This window comes from Uloborus diversus, chromosome 8 (genome assembly GCF_026930045.1).
Source record: "Uloborus diversus isolate 005 chromosome 8, Udiv.v.3.1, whole genome shotgun sequence".
NCBI classification, from domain to species: Eukaryota; Metazoa; Arthropoda; class Arachnida; order Araneae; family Uloboridae; genus Uloborus; species Uloborus diversus.
This window is the reverse complement of record NC_072738.1, coordinates 44,585,864-44,602,421: the sequence shown is the minus strand read 5'-3', so window position 1 is coordinate 44,602,421 and position 16,558 is coordinate 44,585,864.

Here is a 16,558-nt window from a genome sequence, read left to right as displayed (position 1 = left end):
CAAAGGTGAAAGTTTGGGCAACTACGGTGGCCATACTGTAAGAAATGTATGACTAATGAAACTATCAGAGAAATGTTGCCGCTGTACACTCAGACCTAAAGTCTAACGTGGGGTGGTGCACCATCCTATATGAATGTTATCCATGAAAGAAATCCTTGGTGTCATGCTGAACTTTCCTTGTGATGACTTTTGGTATTATTCTTCTTTGGTATTTTCGTATTATCCTATAGGCTGTGGGATGGGCCTGAGGGATCCCGGGCCCCCTCAGACCCACCCCACGAGCCGCCACTGGTTATAGTAATGATTAAAGTAATAATTACTTTCATAATAAAAAGAATTTGCAAAGAGATCAATAAATGTATGTTAATTTTACATTTACTTACATTTTTTGCATGGGAAGCAGCATTAGTCACTTTATTTGGTTGGTTTGTACCGGGATTCGAGCTGAGTTCAGAAGCAAAAAAAGCTAAAATTGGAAAGAAAAAAAAGTTTTAACAAAATGCATAAAGCGTTGAAGGTTAATGAATATGTTCACATATATTTCTAACTATTTTAATATAAGTTGAATAAATACCTATGTGTGTAAAAAGTAAAATATGAAATAACAAGAAATAGCATAATACGCATATTACTGCAGACACAAAGTCATGGCATAACAAGCAACGTTCTTTTCAAAATGCAAAAGAAATGAGCCTTATGGATGAAAAAAAGACGACAAATGACGTTGTTAATTCTTATTTTACTCTTATTTTATATTTTAATGTATCTTATCGCCAGTTCAAAACTAAAATCAAAATTCAGACGTAACACCTTTCGAGGGAAAAAAAGTAGGGTTTTCTTTTTTTTTTATGAAAAAAAATGTAAAAATAAATTGCATTTATTGGTGCTCAATTAATAATAGTTTGAGCACATTAACTAAAGTCCATAATAAGATCAGGTCAAATATCGCCATAGTCCTGTCTACGATTATGTGTCATTTATTATTACTCCGCCCACCTTATTTGAGCAAAAATATCTTGCTTCAGCTTTGTAACAAGGTAGTGCTTTTGCATTTTGCAAAAATTCTTACCTATTCTACCATATTAAGTATACAGTGGAACCATGATTTTACATTTTCCGTCGGACCAGTGATAAAATACGTTCCAAGCGGGAAAGCATAAAGTCGGAGACGTGTAAAATTTTTAAGCATCCTGTTTAAAAAGTATACTCTTATCCAATGAAGTAGTCGGGGAAATGTGTAAACTCTTTACTTGTCTTTTGTTTTTAAATGCAATTTTACTTGTAGCCTGACCTGTACTAAATTTTTTTTGCACATTTGCTCTTTTACTGGCATTTACAAACAGAAATAATTTTAGATTTTGCTTAGAATGGCTTTGATCGTTTGTGGGGACATTCTAAATTATTTCTTCTTTATCTTCATTAACAAAAGCACGATGTGATGAGACAATACATGCATCACCAACTTTTTCAAGAATTTTTTCAAGAAGAGTGTCAGTATCCCTTTTCCTCAGCCGTCATGAAGGAAGATTGGATTATAAAAGAAAATCCCTCTCGCAAACAAAGGACAAATAGACAGAACAAAAAAAAAATGCCGGAGCGGTTTCAAAACAAATGTATCTTGAAAAAATTGAAATCTATAAAAAAATTTAAAAAAAAAAACAATTGTGTGTGTTCTTGTAGATTAAAAATTATTTTGATCTGTTTGTAGGAAAACATATTAAGCGGACTTTCTGAAAACAAGTTCCGTAATATCTGGAATATTTTAACATTATCAGTACATAGCTTTTTCAGGGACCAGCAGAAAATGACATTGCAAGCGGGATAACATATGAAATTGACATAAAATTGAGGTTTCACCACTGTATTTGGAATGAGCAAAGTGAATTCTTTCTGCCAACTCCAATATTACTTTCTCTGGCATTTAACACTCCTGAAAGTGAGGTCTACAGTGCATCTCCTGAAAAGGGTACGTATAAATAATTGCAATCCTAGGACGGGTAATCCTATTTTAGCTCCAAAAGAAAGCACTGCACATTGGGTGATGTTTTTGGTCATAACTATCCACTTTTATGTAAATCTACCTCAACATTAGGCTTGGCAATGTGTTAAAACCAATAGTTCTAGGTGGGATTTTGACCCCAAATATCACCCAGGCTGTGTCAGTAGCACTTTTAAAGCACTTTGGGGGGGGGGAGGAGGAGAGAACCTGCTTCTGTATGCACAAAGGCACAGCGAAAGCGCTACAACCTTGGGTTTTAACAAATTGTATCAATCCTTCCTTATGTCTGCACCTTAGAGCCAGATAGACTTCACATAACCATAATTTTACAAGAGGGAGAAAAATCTTTTTTCTGGAGTATGCAAGGATGTGACAAGCACTCTTTAAACCCTGTTAAAAAAATTGAACAGTGTTTTTGAAAAAGAATTGCGTTCACAGGGCTCAAAGTGGAACACGCTTTAAGATACAATGCACTAATAAAATAGAAAACCAAAATTTTTGGATTTATGTTAGCCTGTCTATGAGGTATAAATATGGTACTTTATACAAATAAGGTCCTGTTCGCTTAATCAGACCAGCTGGTTATTAGGACCAGAATGGTCCTGTTTCAATGTGGTGCTATTACCTGGAATAAACAGTACATAGAAAAATGAAAACATGATAGAACAATATGTAAATACTATTAGAAAATAAGATTTAAATGAATATCATAGAGTTTTTTGAGGGTGGGGATCTGTAAAGTCGGAATGTTTTTTGGTGAAGGGCAGTGTTGGCCTGGACTTTGAGAGCCTCTAGCATTAACAATTTACTTTTCCTTCCAAAACAGGTTACTTAACTGTTAGCAGCTATTTATTTTACAGCATTTCTTGGTTATTACAGCAAAGAGCAGAAATCCCATTTAAAAAGAAGATTCTCTGTAATATTATGTTTTTCAGTGAACAAATCGAGGGCGTTTAGAGCTGATAGTAAGTAAAAATGGATTTTTGGGAAAGATTTTGTACAATTTTGCAAGATTTCATACAATACAATTTTCATTCAAAAACTGAGGCTATTAACAACTGCTTTGTCTTTAGTACACAATTCATTCCTATGTAAAAATATCCTTTTTACTGGTGCACAAAGTGTTGGCAAACATAAAATATACTGACAAGTATGCATGATTTAATTTAGTGTTTTCTCCAAACTAAAAAAAAAGGGCACTCCCAGATAAAAGTCACTTTTATTCAATGAGGTTGTTTCCTTCAGTCAAAAGTAGTACTTTTAGTCACTGAAATGGATAGAATAAGCAAAAAAAAAAACATGGACCCAGAAAATTCTTTCGTTTTCCCAACAGTTACTTTTTGATTAATTTTTTTAAATGTCTGATTTTTCAAACAAGGCGTGGTCTAGATGACGTCACAAATGATGCTTTTTGGCGCATCTTTGTACCGCATTTCCTCGTTATGGTAATCAAGAAGCGAATTAAAATTGCGCTCTACACTTGCTATCAACCATATCGTTGCCAATACATGTGAGTAAAGTTGCGAATTAAATATTTTGCTCTGAGAATGGCATTTCATCATTTGTGATGTCATCGGCAAGAAATGTGAACAATGAAAGATCACCGATTTAAGTAATTTTTTACACTTTTAAACTTAAATAAATTATTTAAAAAATGATTAGATCCTATATTGCAGAAAATTAATTAATGAAGTCGCTTTTGTTATCCAATCTTTGTCACCAAGCTATGGAGTTTTAAATGGCTAAGGTGACCTGTTTTCCTTGTCCTATTGTCTGAAATACTGAATGGAGCACTGCAAATACTTCAAATGAAAGTTTCGTACAGCTGTTTGAACAATGCCTCTTTTAAGTTAATCCTCCTTCTTGGTCCTTTGAAGTTCTTTTAAAACTTCATCACAAAAGTAAACATTTTTCTTTTCAAAAGGTTACGAATCATGCAATCTTGGCCTTAAAACCTAACTCTCTAGCTTCCCTTATCCACTAGATTTTCATCCTATGTGTCTGAATTTTGTTTTAATGCTTTTTAATTTTTTAAACTAAACATAAAATATGTACATTATTTGAAAAAATGATTACTATATCAAAAAAAAATTGTGTCTTGTATGCATATAGCATACTTTTAAAAAAAAAATTACAAAATTTCTAACAGAAAGGGCTTTTTTAACGGGGTCGTTTCCAATATTTTAAAAGTATTTTTTTCTGAAAGAACATGCTTAAAAATATTGAAAACATAGGATCTAACCATTTGTTCTTTGATTGATGATTTTATATCACCGTTTTCATTTCTGATTATGAGAAAAGTAAATACATTCATTCATGTGCTTTCTGGTATTTGTTATTAATAAATTTATGTTATTAACTAATGATAAGTAATTATTTATTTTATTTATTTATTTTTAATTTTGCTCTCAACAACAGATAAAATCAAAAGAATATGTTTGGATGCTTGTTGGAGTATACAGTCGACTCCTGCTACAACGCGATCCGATTTGTGTGAAATGGCTATAATGCCAGTTTTTCAGGAGCAACGAATTATAGAGCTAAAGCAAATTTCTCGCTCTCAACATGAAATTATTTGGAAAGGAATCGTCATGCTAAGTTTCGGCTTTGTTATTGGCTTCTAAAAGTTGACTTCGTGAATTAACTCTTTCACCCTTTCAGCATCACTGACTGTGCAAGACCCCACACACACACAGCACTATAAACATAGTTTTATTAGTGTGTATACATCACCACTCCTCATTTTTCATTTATTTATTCTAAATATGAAAGGTGATGAAACATTGTGGTACCTAGGCACACTGTTTCATCTAAAGTTTGAAGAGGGAAACAAAAAGCAAAATTTTGCCACAATTTAAGAAAATTTAAAGATTTTTAGTACGCTTGAATAACTAAAAAGTCAAGAGAAGGCAATCCGTATAAGTCCAGACCTTAGTTTTAATATGAAGCTTGCAGAGTAGTGTTTAGGTAAAATGCAAACAATATGAAATCGGAATCTGCTCTTGTATTGTAGATTATAAAGACTCTGAAAGAGGGGTGTTACCATAGATGTAAATGTTATAAAAAGTAATGCGAAGCTACTGTGTTTAAAAATATATTAGAATGACGATCAGATTGCGCAGCATAAATCATCATTTTCAATTTTTAAGTTATAAATGTAACTTATTGTATCTACTGTATAGTACTTACAGTGCAGAGCTTTATTACTACTACATACTGTACGCACCGTATTGCTTTATTTTTATGTCTGTCTCCCATTGAACATTGATTTTGTGCATCGTAGCAGTACTTTTTGTTGAATAATGCAACTTTCTTAAAAATACGGTAAAAATTCCGCTCTTTATGTAAGACACGGTAATATATAGTTAAAAATGGTCTAAAACAGTTTAAAGGTGTTTACACTGTCTAAAATGATTGGGTATGTTAATAAAAAAAATCATAGACACATCACTTTTCCACAACGCGAAATTTCGACTTACGCGAGGAGTGTTGGAACGCCCATCACGTAAGTCGGGATAAGACTGTAATGTGAGAATGGTGTGCTCCACTGACTGCACATAACATAATAAATATAATACGCCAGAAGCATATGTAACATATGTAATGTGGCAGTAAAAGCTTACTTGCTCATATAAGTAGGTAAATATGAAGAACAAATTTAAAGTTCAATCGACTTTTCGTTCTCAGCTTGGTTTTAGACTTCGACTTTTTAGTATTTGGCATGGATATGGACGTTCGTCAAATATTATTCCAGGGCAAAATTTCAGACAATTTATTCCTTATTTCAGATATCTAGTAAAAAGACGATTTTTTCCAACCAGTTTTACGCAATCAAAACAACAGTGAAACATGAATTTCTAACGGTTGCAGGGAAGTGACAGAGATAGTTGAAGCGAATCATGACTTGTTACGTTCGACGAGCTCAGCCGATAGCTACCAGTTAACCGATCACGTGACAGCAGTAACAGGTCAAGGAGGATGGAAGAAAGGGAAGACACCCAATAGTACAGTAAAAATAGGGGTCGGACATAAACATCCAAAAAAAAAAAAAAAAAAAGCTAAACCCAGTGTAAATTGTTTATTACCCTCCCAATAAGAACAAGTAAAAAGTCCCACCCCATTGTGCGTCGGGTTTTGGTATGGGAGGCATTTAAAAATTGCTGTTATGGGTATTTTTCCAGAATTTTTAGGGTAAATTTAAAGTGAGAATATTATGTTATACTAAATTTAAAAGCATGAAATTAAAGGAGTTTGACCTCCAAGAGGGATCACATAACCCACCAATGCTACAGAGCCTCCCTATCCCCGTAAAACGAAGCGGTACCCCCGAACCCGCCTTCATACATTTCATATGGAAACATTATTTTATGCTAAGAAAATTGTTAGAAATCAAGTGTGTCCATCCTCCAAGAGCGATGGTGCACCTCCTCTCAAAGCTACAGCACCCCCTTCCCCTCTGCCAAATAAATTATATCCTCAACCTCCCCCGCCCCCCACCTTTTATTTCAAGTAGCAGTATTATTTCATGCAAATCTAAAATGCATTAAATCAGGACTGTCCACCCCATAAGAACAGTAGCTCACGTCCCAAAACGAAATTGTATACTAAAATATTATCCTTCCCCCGCCCCCTCTGATGGTGCACATTTGATTAAATGGCCAGAAAAATAACGCTGAACTGTTTTTTGCTTTCAAATGATTTCTCCTAAGCTTGTAACAGAAAGTCTTCGTTATCAAGATGTTTTTTGGATATATCCTCAGCAAAATCGTTATTGTTGCAGCTATGTCTAACACAGTTTTTGCATATAATTGAGCACTTCAGTCCACTTTCAGACTTTTCAAACATTCACTATATCCAATGAACCCCTCAGAGAAAGCACAAGGTTTGAGACGTAGAAAGTCTTCTAGAGCAGAGAAGGCTTGGCTGTTGTAATAGGACGCAGATTATATTTCTGTGGTGCTTTCTTTGCACCCATCAAAAATGACACTAGCTTTCCCATACTTACAAGTGATCACTGCATTGCTGGCATATTTCCTTGAAGCTTACATATCATTACCAAAAATATGATCAAGCAGGTATCTTCCATCTATTACATATGAGGCAGTGAGAAGCAAAGAGATGTAAGTGGCAAAATTAAAAATTTGGAGATAACCAGTACAAATGGTTGGTGAACCTCTCCTCTATCTTGGGGCAAGAAAGGTACTAGTAGACCTGGTAGTTGCTTCTATACAGCATGATCTCGAAAAGAAAATCAATGAAAGCCTACCTAGGATCTTATCTTTAAACGTGTTCTATTCAAAACTTGAAAATGTCTACTTACATCCCTTTGCTTCTCACTGCCTCATATATGACACCAGCTGTTCGTTCGGTGATGTTGGATGAACCTTTTGCTTCAGATAATAGTACTTTAACGATACAGGATTTCTTTCTTTCTGAAACCAGATTCATCAAATACTGATGAAGGATCAGCGCATAACTCATACTAGAAGTTTTTAGCAATTTGTTATTCCATCTTGTTATCCCATATTTGTCTATCTTTACTGTTCATACCATTCGGTGTAAAAGATGGTTTGGGCTTACACATCTTTACAGATAGTAACTACTCTCGTAACAGAAGCTAAAGACATAACTGTTTACCTCCTTTACAAAGAAAAGCCACAAAATTGTTTGCCTTCAATATCCTTTGATGTTACTATCCGAACGCTAAGGTCATCGCAACTCACCTTATCATCAGCGAGCAATACCACTACCAACATGAGAGGGAAGAAACTTCTGGGGGCTTTAGAAACGGATTGTGATTTCCAAACTGGGAGACAAAAAGGTGCAAATATTTAGCATTCTATTGTTGTATTGCTCATTGCTCTCATCAAGACTTGTTCTATCGTTGAATCACTACAGGTTCTAGACCACCTGAATTTGTCACTGCGTTAGATCGTTGAATAGCTGATGTTTTAGCTGATGTTTGATGTGATCAAATTTTTTTTTATAATGTACTCAAAAGTTTCAGATAGTGTTGCAAGTATATGTGCATATTTAGCATAATTCACATAACCAGCTGCGTAAAAGAGAGGTTGCTTGGTGTTTGCAAATGAGAACCACCACCGACTTAGAGGGTGCAGCATTGCCGTCTCACAATTGGCAATTCCGGTTTGTCCCACCCTTACGGTGGTGGCAAAAGGTAAGGGAAAAAGTATGGATTTGGAAAATGGGAATAGAATCAGCAGAGATTTTTCTAGATGGAACTACTTATTCACCTTCAGATTTTGAAACTCCTGCACCTAAATGGTTTTCCAATTCACATTTACAAATCAAAGAATATCCAATCTCAATAAATTCCAATTCTACAAATCTTTCCTTTCATCGCTTATACACAGATGGTTCTCGCACTTCCACCGGTACAGCATCAGCATATGCTTATTTTGAGGGCGAAACTCTTTCATCGTCTTGGAGTATCCGACTTCATCCCGATAATAGTATTTTTCAAGCTGAATTATTTGCTATTCATCAAGCATTAAAGTTCTCGGATTCACTTAACGCTGATTCCATTCAAATTTTTTCGGATAGTCAGCCTTCTCTCTTAGCAATTAAAAATCCTCTTCAACGGAATAAATCAGTATCTGATATTCAACAGTCATTATTAGGTAATTCTTCTGTCTCAATTCATTGGGTAAAAGGGCATTCTGGGGACGTCGGCAACGATCTGGCTGATCGCTTAGCAAGAACTGCAGCTGACGACCCGCAGTTTCCTTCTTCATCTATTCCTCTTCCAAAATCTTCACTAATTTCATACATTAAAAAACAAACATTAGATGACTGGCAATTTAGGTGGAATGAAGCGGATACTGGACGTAGAGTCTTCGAATTCTTCCCCACCGTTCGTTTTTCTCCCCGCATTAAAAGTAGTTTTGAGACAATTTTCTTCTCTGGCCATGGACCATTCCCACAATATCTTCACAGATTTAACCTTTCTGATTCTGCTAATTGCTCTTGCGGCGAATTAGGTTCTCCAGAACATTACATTTTTTTCTGTCCACTAACATCGCATTTGCATATCAGACGTAATCATAGTCTTTCACTCAATAAAAACATATTAATTGCTTGTTCACAACATCATACCTGCATCAAACTTAACTCAATTTTCAGTCTATTGTCTAATGAAGGCTTCATGTTTCAAGGCGTTGATTAATACACATATTATTTCTTTCTTCAATAGTTAATACCGTTTAAATTCAGAGTTTTTTCTACACTATAACACGTTATCATCTGTAACGCAACAACTCTCTAATGTGGTTTATGTTTAATTTATCATTGTAAAGCTTTTATGCATTGGTTTTGTCTACTTTATTACATATAATAATGTTAAATTACCAAAATTTTTGTCAAAAGCAAATCAAAATTGTAACAGATAACAATGTATTTTTCCTGTATTTTTATGTAAATAAATAAAGTTCCTCAGAGACCCACTTGCTCAGATTTATCTGAGCATTTAAAACCGATAAACCAAGTAATTGGTAGGTGCGGGTGGTCTCTGAGGGTGTCAAATGTCAAATGGTGGCAAAAGGTTGTAGAAAAGTTGAAGTAAGTTAATCAAGAAGAAGTAGGGAAACTTTGGTCAATTTGGACTTTTTTATGCTGCACAGGAATTTTGTTTTCCAGCGCTCTAAACAGTTTAATAACTCCAGTCACAAATAATTTTGTTACTGAGCTCGCTTAGATCTTTTAGAAGTATCATACTAACATTACCATATCATTGTGGGGTATTTTGTACTTCGGAAAAGTTAAGTCAGGGAAATTTTTTCGTGAACTTCACTGCAATAGTTGATGTTAGAATGTAAATTCAGGGTCCCCCCACCCCCCCAAAAAAAGCGATGGCGCACCCCTTAAGTGTGACGGAGTACCCATCCAGAATAAAAGTCCTCAAAAAAGAAAGAAATACCCCTTGACAAAACTGCCTTAAAAATTCCAATGACGCAAAGCTGCTCCATGCCCCCCCCATTCCCCCCCCTGCTTGTGCAGCCCCTGTTGATTAGAATTTTTTTTCTGTGAGAGTTTATTGTTTTACTATTATAGAGTGGTTTATGCGAGGTTTGAGAATTTTTTTTAAGTAATAGAAATTATTTTTATTTAAATAGAGGATTATTTCGTCTCCCCCCCCCCCTTCCCCCCAAAATCCTACGCGCAAAGTGCTGGGACTTTTTACCCCTTCTTGCTGGAAGGATAAGAAGTAATTTGCAACAGGTTTCACTTTTTTTTTTGGGAGGTTTGGGTTTGACCATTTTTTGACCTAATTTTATTGTACTACAACGCGAGTAAACGTGTAGCCAAAACAATAACCGGTTTTCACTGGCGCGGCGAAAAGTCTGCCAAAAACATTTCGTTTTAAAGGGCTTTAACAGCGGTGTTTGCTCAGAAATGCTAGTGTTAATGCTGTGTTTAATGGTGAATATTTTCTATTCATTATTTCTTATCATGATTACATGGATCTGATTCCCGGATCTTTGACAAAATTTGCTGAGCACATAGTGTATTATATTGCAGGGTTTGTTTCCAGAAAGCTGTCGCGGACTCTAAAGTGCTTGTTATGTGCTGCATGCTTCTATTACCACTATTTCCTATTTTTTAAAGTCTTTAATTTCCTTCAAAACTAGAGGTGGATTGGTGCATCCATCTGATGTGTTGTGTTCAGAATTGTAGAACCACAGAATTAGTAGACTAATGAGAGGGTAATAAATCTTACACCCCATTAGCGCTCACCCCTCAAAAAAGGGAGGTTACTATGGGAGGCGGGGCAAATGCAAAAAGTGAACGTATTTTGAAATTATTTTCAATAGTTAGAACCCCGATATTTGTTTAAAAAATGGTCGCATTATTTCAGATCTCAAAAGAGAGCTGGAAATATTTTGCGCGTCGGTACGATCTTAAAATTTTGATAGCACGAGTTGCAGATGTTTTACAGACAGAAATGTCCAACAGTACCTCGTTTTCGAAAAAATTCATTTTTTCTCGAATTTTAAAAAAATCGGAGATTGGACGCATCAAAAAAGTAAAAACTAAAAGACACAGACATAGGCTTGAAATAATAAATACTCAGAAAAGAATTTACCCGAAAACTTCAGTAGTTAATTTGTAAAACAAGCATCCAACTTTCCCCATAGGTTAACATTAGATCTGAGTCTAGGTGATTCACAGCTGCCTACAGAACTCTTTGTTTGCATTTTAGTTCCTAAAAAAGCCCTTAGTTTTCGAAACCTAAAGAAGCTCTAAGACATCTCGCACCGATTGTTACGTAGGTTGATTTGTTGCAATGATTCAATCAAATCAAATCCATGCTAATATTATAAAGAGAGAGAGAGAGAGAGAGAGAGAGAGAGAGCACATTTTTGTATGTTTATATGTTCAAGGTAATCTCTGGAGCCATTGCACCTATTTGAAAAATTCTTTCACTACATGAAAGGTGCATTTTTACTGAGTGACATAGGCTATAAATTATGCATGTATGTATTGATACTATTTTTTAAAACTAGTAGTCTATCTTCGCTACCAGTTTATGTTTCGCACTGTTTTATTCTTTTACACGTAAAAACAAGCACCGATTGTACCTCATGCGTTATAACAAAATAGCTAAAAGTTCTCTTTGCGCTGAACGCTGAGGGTTGGCAGTACGCAAGGGAAAAAAAAAAATCCCGATGTCAGCATAAGAACGGCGAAAAGCTTGCCCTGTATTAGAGGCTGCAGAGAGCATTAGGTGTACAGCATTCTTATTTAACTTGGACATTGCAAATCAATGCCGCCTGCCTTGTCTAGTGGTCAGAGATGTCCGACTGCGACAGGAAGGTAAGGGTTCGAATCCCGGCTCGGGCATGAACGTACTTTCCCTCTCCTGTCTTTGTCCTTTCTTTGTGAGAATGTGTTGTTGTGCTGTGAATGGTTGCCTACCCTATAAACGGATCCTTATGGCATGTGTGTACTGTAGAAGTCGGACTTCACACCAAATTACGGTAGAGTTGGAAAAGTGAAGCAGCGCACCTCAAATTGCCAACCTAGCTGGCACACGACAACAACAACAACATTGCAAATCAATTAGAGTCACCGAATGCTTATGCTTCAAAATTTATTTTGACGAATTTAGCCTGAGATTCGCTTTGGGCAAATTAGTTTTTGAATGCAAGTAGTGCAGATAGACCATATTAGTTCACGGTTCTAAAAGTTGTAATTTTGCATGCAGTTCGTGCTATCCTTTAAGGTTTTTTATTCATACTAAAATCGAAATGAAAAACATGTACTAAAGGCATCTGCTGCACTTAAGTATATTTAGTTTAGAAAATTTTCATCTGAAAGAGTAATTGCACATAAGTATCGTATATTCAAAGTAATGAGTTAAGACAATGACGAACAAAGAACATTCGATAGGAAAGAACTTGATAAAGAGGAAAAAACAATAAAAATTATTTGAAGATATATTCTTTATGATGAGCGTATTTAAGTATTTAAAACGATATAATTAAATAATATAGCTCACAAATCTATCATCAGAAAATATCAGAAAAAAATTGTCAAAAAAAAAAAAAAAAGCATGTGGAAAAGATTAAGTTTTCTAAAGACAGTGAGTAAAATAGGTTGAAATTCATCTCGGGATTTAAAATGACTTACTTCTTAGTAGAATATACAATATTTGTCCTACTAGCCAATCGGAATTTTCCTGCTCCAACATATTTCCAAAGTTTCACAGTTAAAGTTCCTGCCAACCTATCAATTAGCACGTATAGAACTCGGTATTATAGAGGAAGACAAACCTTGGGAAATAACTTCGAGTAATACATGTAACTTTCTGACTCCGCTTCTAAACTCAGAGAATTGTTTATAGCTATTTAAACTTTTATGTCAACTTTCGGATCCTATTGCTTTAAGTCAAACATTTTAAAAAGATCTCTGTGACGACATATTGCAAGGAGAAAGTCAGCAGAGAAACTAAGATTGTCATTCAATGTCAAGCGAAAAAATCAAAGTATAATTTAATTAAAACCAATGATTTGTCAATGAAGCGAACACTCAATAGGTGACTCCTTTGCCACCGCCGCGAGAGAATCAACAATTCAAGGATACTTTCAGGAAGATGACTGTTAGCGGAAAAGTTCCTGTTTTTTGCAAGATATGTTACTGACAGAAATTGGGCACATTAGCTGCCCATTTTTTCCCAGAAACGTTATCGGTTTTACGGCGTGTGTATCTTAAGAACAACTATAAGAGTCTTTCATTACAAGTAAGTAACCAGAAAATACGTGGAAAAGGACAGCTTATTGAAAGAGATGAGTTGGCAATTTCTCTTTAAAAATGATTTGATCCGTTTTGTTTATCCTGAAACCAAGATTCTTTGTCAAAAAAATTACACGTGCATGTACACTGTAGAAGCGATTCAGAAACGTTCCTGGAAAATAATGGGCAGCTGATGTGCCCAACTTCTTCCAGTAATATATCTTACAAAAACCAGGAACGTTTTCCGCTAAAATTCAGTAACCTTACTGAGATTATCCCGGAAGCTTCCTAAATATTCCGAACTCTTACCGTTTAAAGGCAGTACTGTCTCTGGAATCTTAGAGTAAATTCAGGTGGGCATACTATAATAGTTTGATACCATACTGCGTTTCGAGGAAAGCTCGAAAAACAGTATTGCAAACATATCCACAGATAAGAAAAACTTGCCCAAGTAAGTGTCAAGAATTTTACTCGCCTGAAATTCTTGCAAAGCTACGTAGTCCATAGACTGATTTGCGCCCTTTTGACGCCTTATCAGTCTGGACGCAACTGAACTGAAGCGGATGCACTTTATAAATGCGCTCAGTTAATCTTTAAACTAGGAGTTAAACATATTTTTTACAACAGTGAGAAGTCTGCATTTGTGCGACTTGTAGCAATTCAGGAAACTTTTTGACAAGGATACTTGATTTTTGAAGGAAGTGAATAAAAACCATAGAAATCCCGTAACATTACACGGAAATATTCAGTGACGTTTCGGAATTTTTTTACAGTGTAAGAGAGGGCAATAATTTTTGCCAACAACACTGAACATCCCCCCTCCACATGAAATCCTTAATTATCTTAACGCCTTCGAACATCTCATCATGCTTTTAAAATTCTAGGCTATATCCTAAAAGTTTTATTGCGCAACTGTAATTTTCCCAATCTATGCAATGCAATTGGACCCCAAATTAAATTCACTAAGGAATAATATGATTTAGAGCATTAGCAGTAGATCAATTGACTCATATTGCTTGCATTTCCATGGTCCCTGCATATTTGCTTTTCCCATTTAAGTGATTTCCATTTCCAATGAAAATTTCTTATTCCAACTTTACGATATGTAGTAGAACTGTGCATACGGGAAGATTGTATTGTTCAGTGGGAATTATATATTGGTCTCTGAATCGGGTAATGAGGTAAATAAATTTGTTTCAAATCTCATAAAAACCAAAGAAAAAATGTTGCTTACTATTAAACTTTAAATTAAAAAGCTACAGCATAATATTATTTTAAAGATAGGTAGTTTTTTTTTTAACCCGAACAAGGTAAGGACGGACCGCTAGTCCTTTATATTCACACAATAGTTAAATTTAAGCCACGCTTTCCTGGTCTGGGAAAAAAGAGGGAGAGGGGCTTGACCTTGTCGGAGACAAAATGGTATACATGCAATTCAAAGGCCCAGTAACGCATTTGACATGAATCGTTTACAAAATATGTTGGCATTATAAAATAGGTAAACTCAGCTCCCAACAGTTCCTAACGTAGATAAACTTAGGGCATATGCTTCTATATGAAAAAATCTAAACCAGTGATCCAGATGCAATAATAAAGTGCTCAAATTTTCATGGCGAAAAGGTTATAAGAAGTCTCAGACCGTAAAGCCGACCGCAGAAATGCTCTTGATTACAAAATAAGTTTTAGGATTGGTCAAACTTGTTCAAAATTCTCAGTATTTCTAGCTTGAATGTGAGACTGGTCACATTTGGTTAATACCTTCGTACGTGTCGTTTCAATCACACTACAGTTTGAGAAAATTTGTAGTAGTCAAAAGTTTTCTCACCTATCGCATTTTTTTGTATCAATGTTAATGCAATTGGGTCGTTTCCAAAATTTTAAAAGTTTTTTTTTCTGAAAGAGCGTGCTTAAAAACAAAGGATCTGACCATTTTTTAAATAATTTGTTTAAGTTTAATATTTGAAAAAAAAAAGTACTTTAACCGGTGCGCTTTCATCGTTTACGCTTCTCGCCGATGAAATCACAAATGATGAAATGTCATTCAGTGTTGCCATTCGCAGAGGAAAATATTTAATTCGCATCTTCACTCACGTGTACTTGCAACGATATGGTAAGCGTAGAGCGCAATATTTAATTCGCTTCTTGATTATCGTAACTTGGGAACGTGGTAGAAAGATGCACCAAAGTGCATCATTTGTGACGTCATAAAGACCACTCCGTGTTTGAAAAATCGGATGTTTAAAAACATTAATTAAAAAATAAATGTTAGGAAAATGAAATAATTTTCTGGGTCCATGTTATTGTTATTATTATTATCATTGTTTTTTTTTTTTTTTTTTTTTTGCTTATTCTATCAATTTCAGTGACTAAAAGTAGTACTTTCGAGCTTTCGACTGAAGGAAACAACCCCATTAACGAATTGCTTACTTACCTCACTTGACCTAAGTTCATGACGGTCTGATTTTGCAGATTTCCTAGATGACGGTAATCTTGGGAGCAAAATTTTCGTCGTCATAGTTACAAATGGTCTGTGATTTCCTTCATATCATTTTCAGAGTTTATCTCAAGTAGACTTTACATTTAAAAGGGAGTTTGTTGCGTAAAAGTAATTTGTTTTAATGAAAAAACACCTATACAGATACAGAACTTAATAGAAAAACTTCATATAAATACAAAATATCCAGATTGCTGATTTCCATCATTGATAAGAAATAAAGGCACATAACGTTATACGCTGTTGTATTAGTGGAATCTGTATCTTTATTGCCGTATCCTAATCCCATTTTTCTTTTTTATGGATATGCTTCGTATTATCTGTTCTAGAAAATCACCAGTCTTGATGTGACGGGTGCAAATTTCTTTGTTATTTCCATTCCATTTCATTTGTAGAAACAAGAAACCCAACGAGTAGGGCCCTATCGCAATTCGCGATTAATCATAATTTGAATTCAAGACGTCAAAATTCAAAGCTATGAAACACGATTTAATGAAACCGAAAATTTGATACACTAAACAGCAATGAAAAATGCATATATTTGCTTTGAGAGGACACATCCAGGAAATATTATATTTTTTTGAGCAATCACGATTGCTTTTTGTTTTCATTTTACTGTTTTGATGTGCTATCATTTTATTTTCCCACCAGCACCCTCCGCAGCATCACCGTCGACCGCCTCCACACGATGATGCTCCTCGAGCGAAAACCGTCTCCAGGTTGTATCCATATCCTACACTTACTCGCATGCATACACGCACGTACACACACACACAAGAAACACACACATACATACACCAACCCACATACAC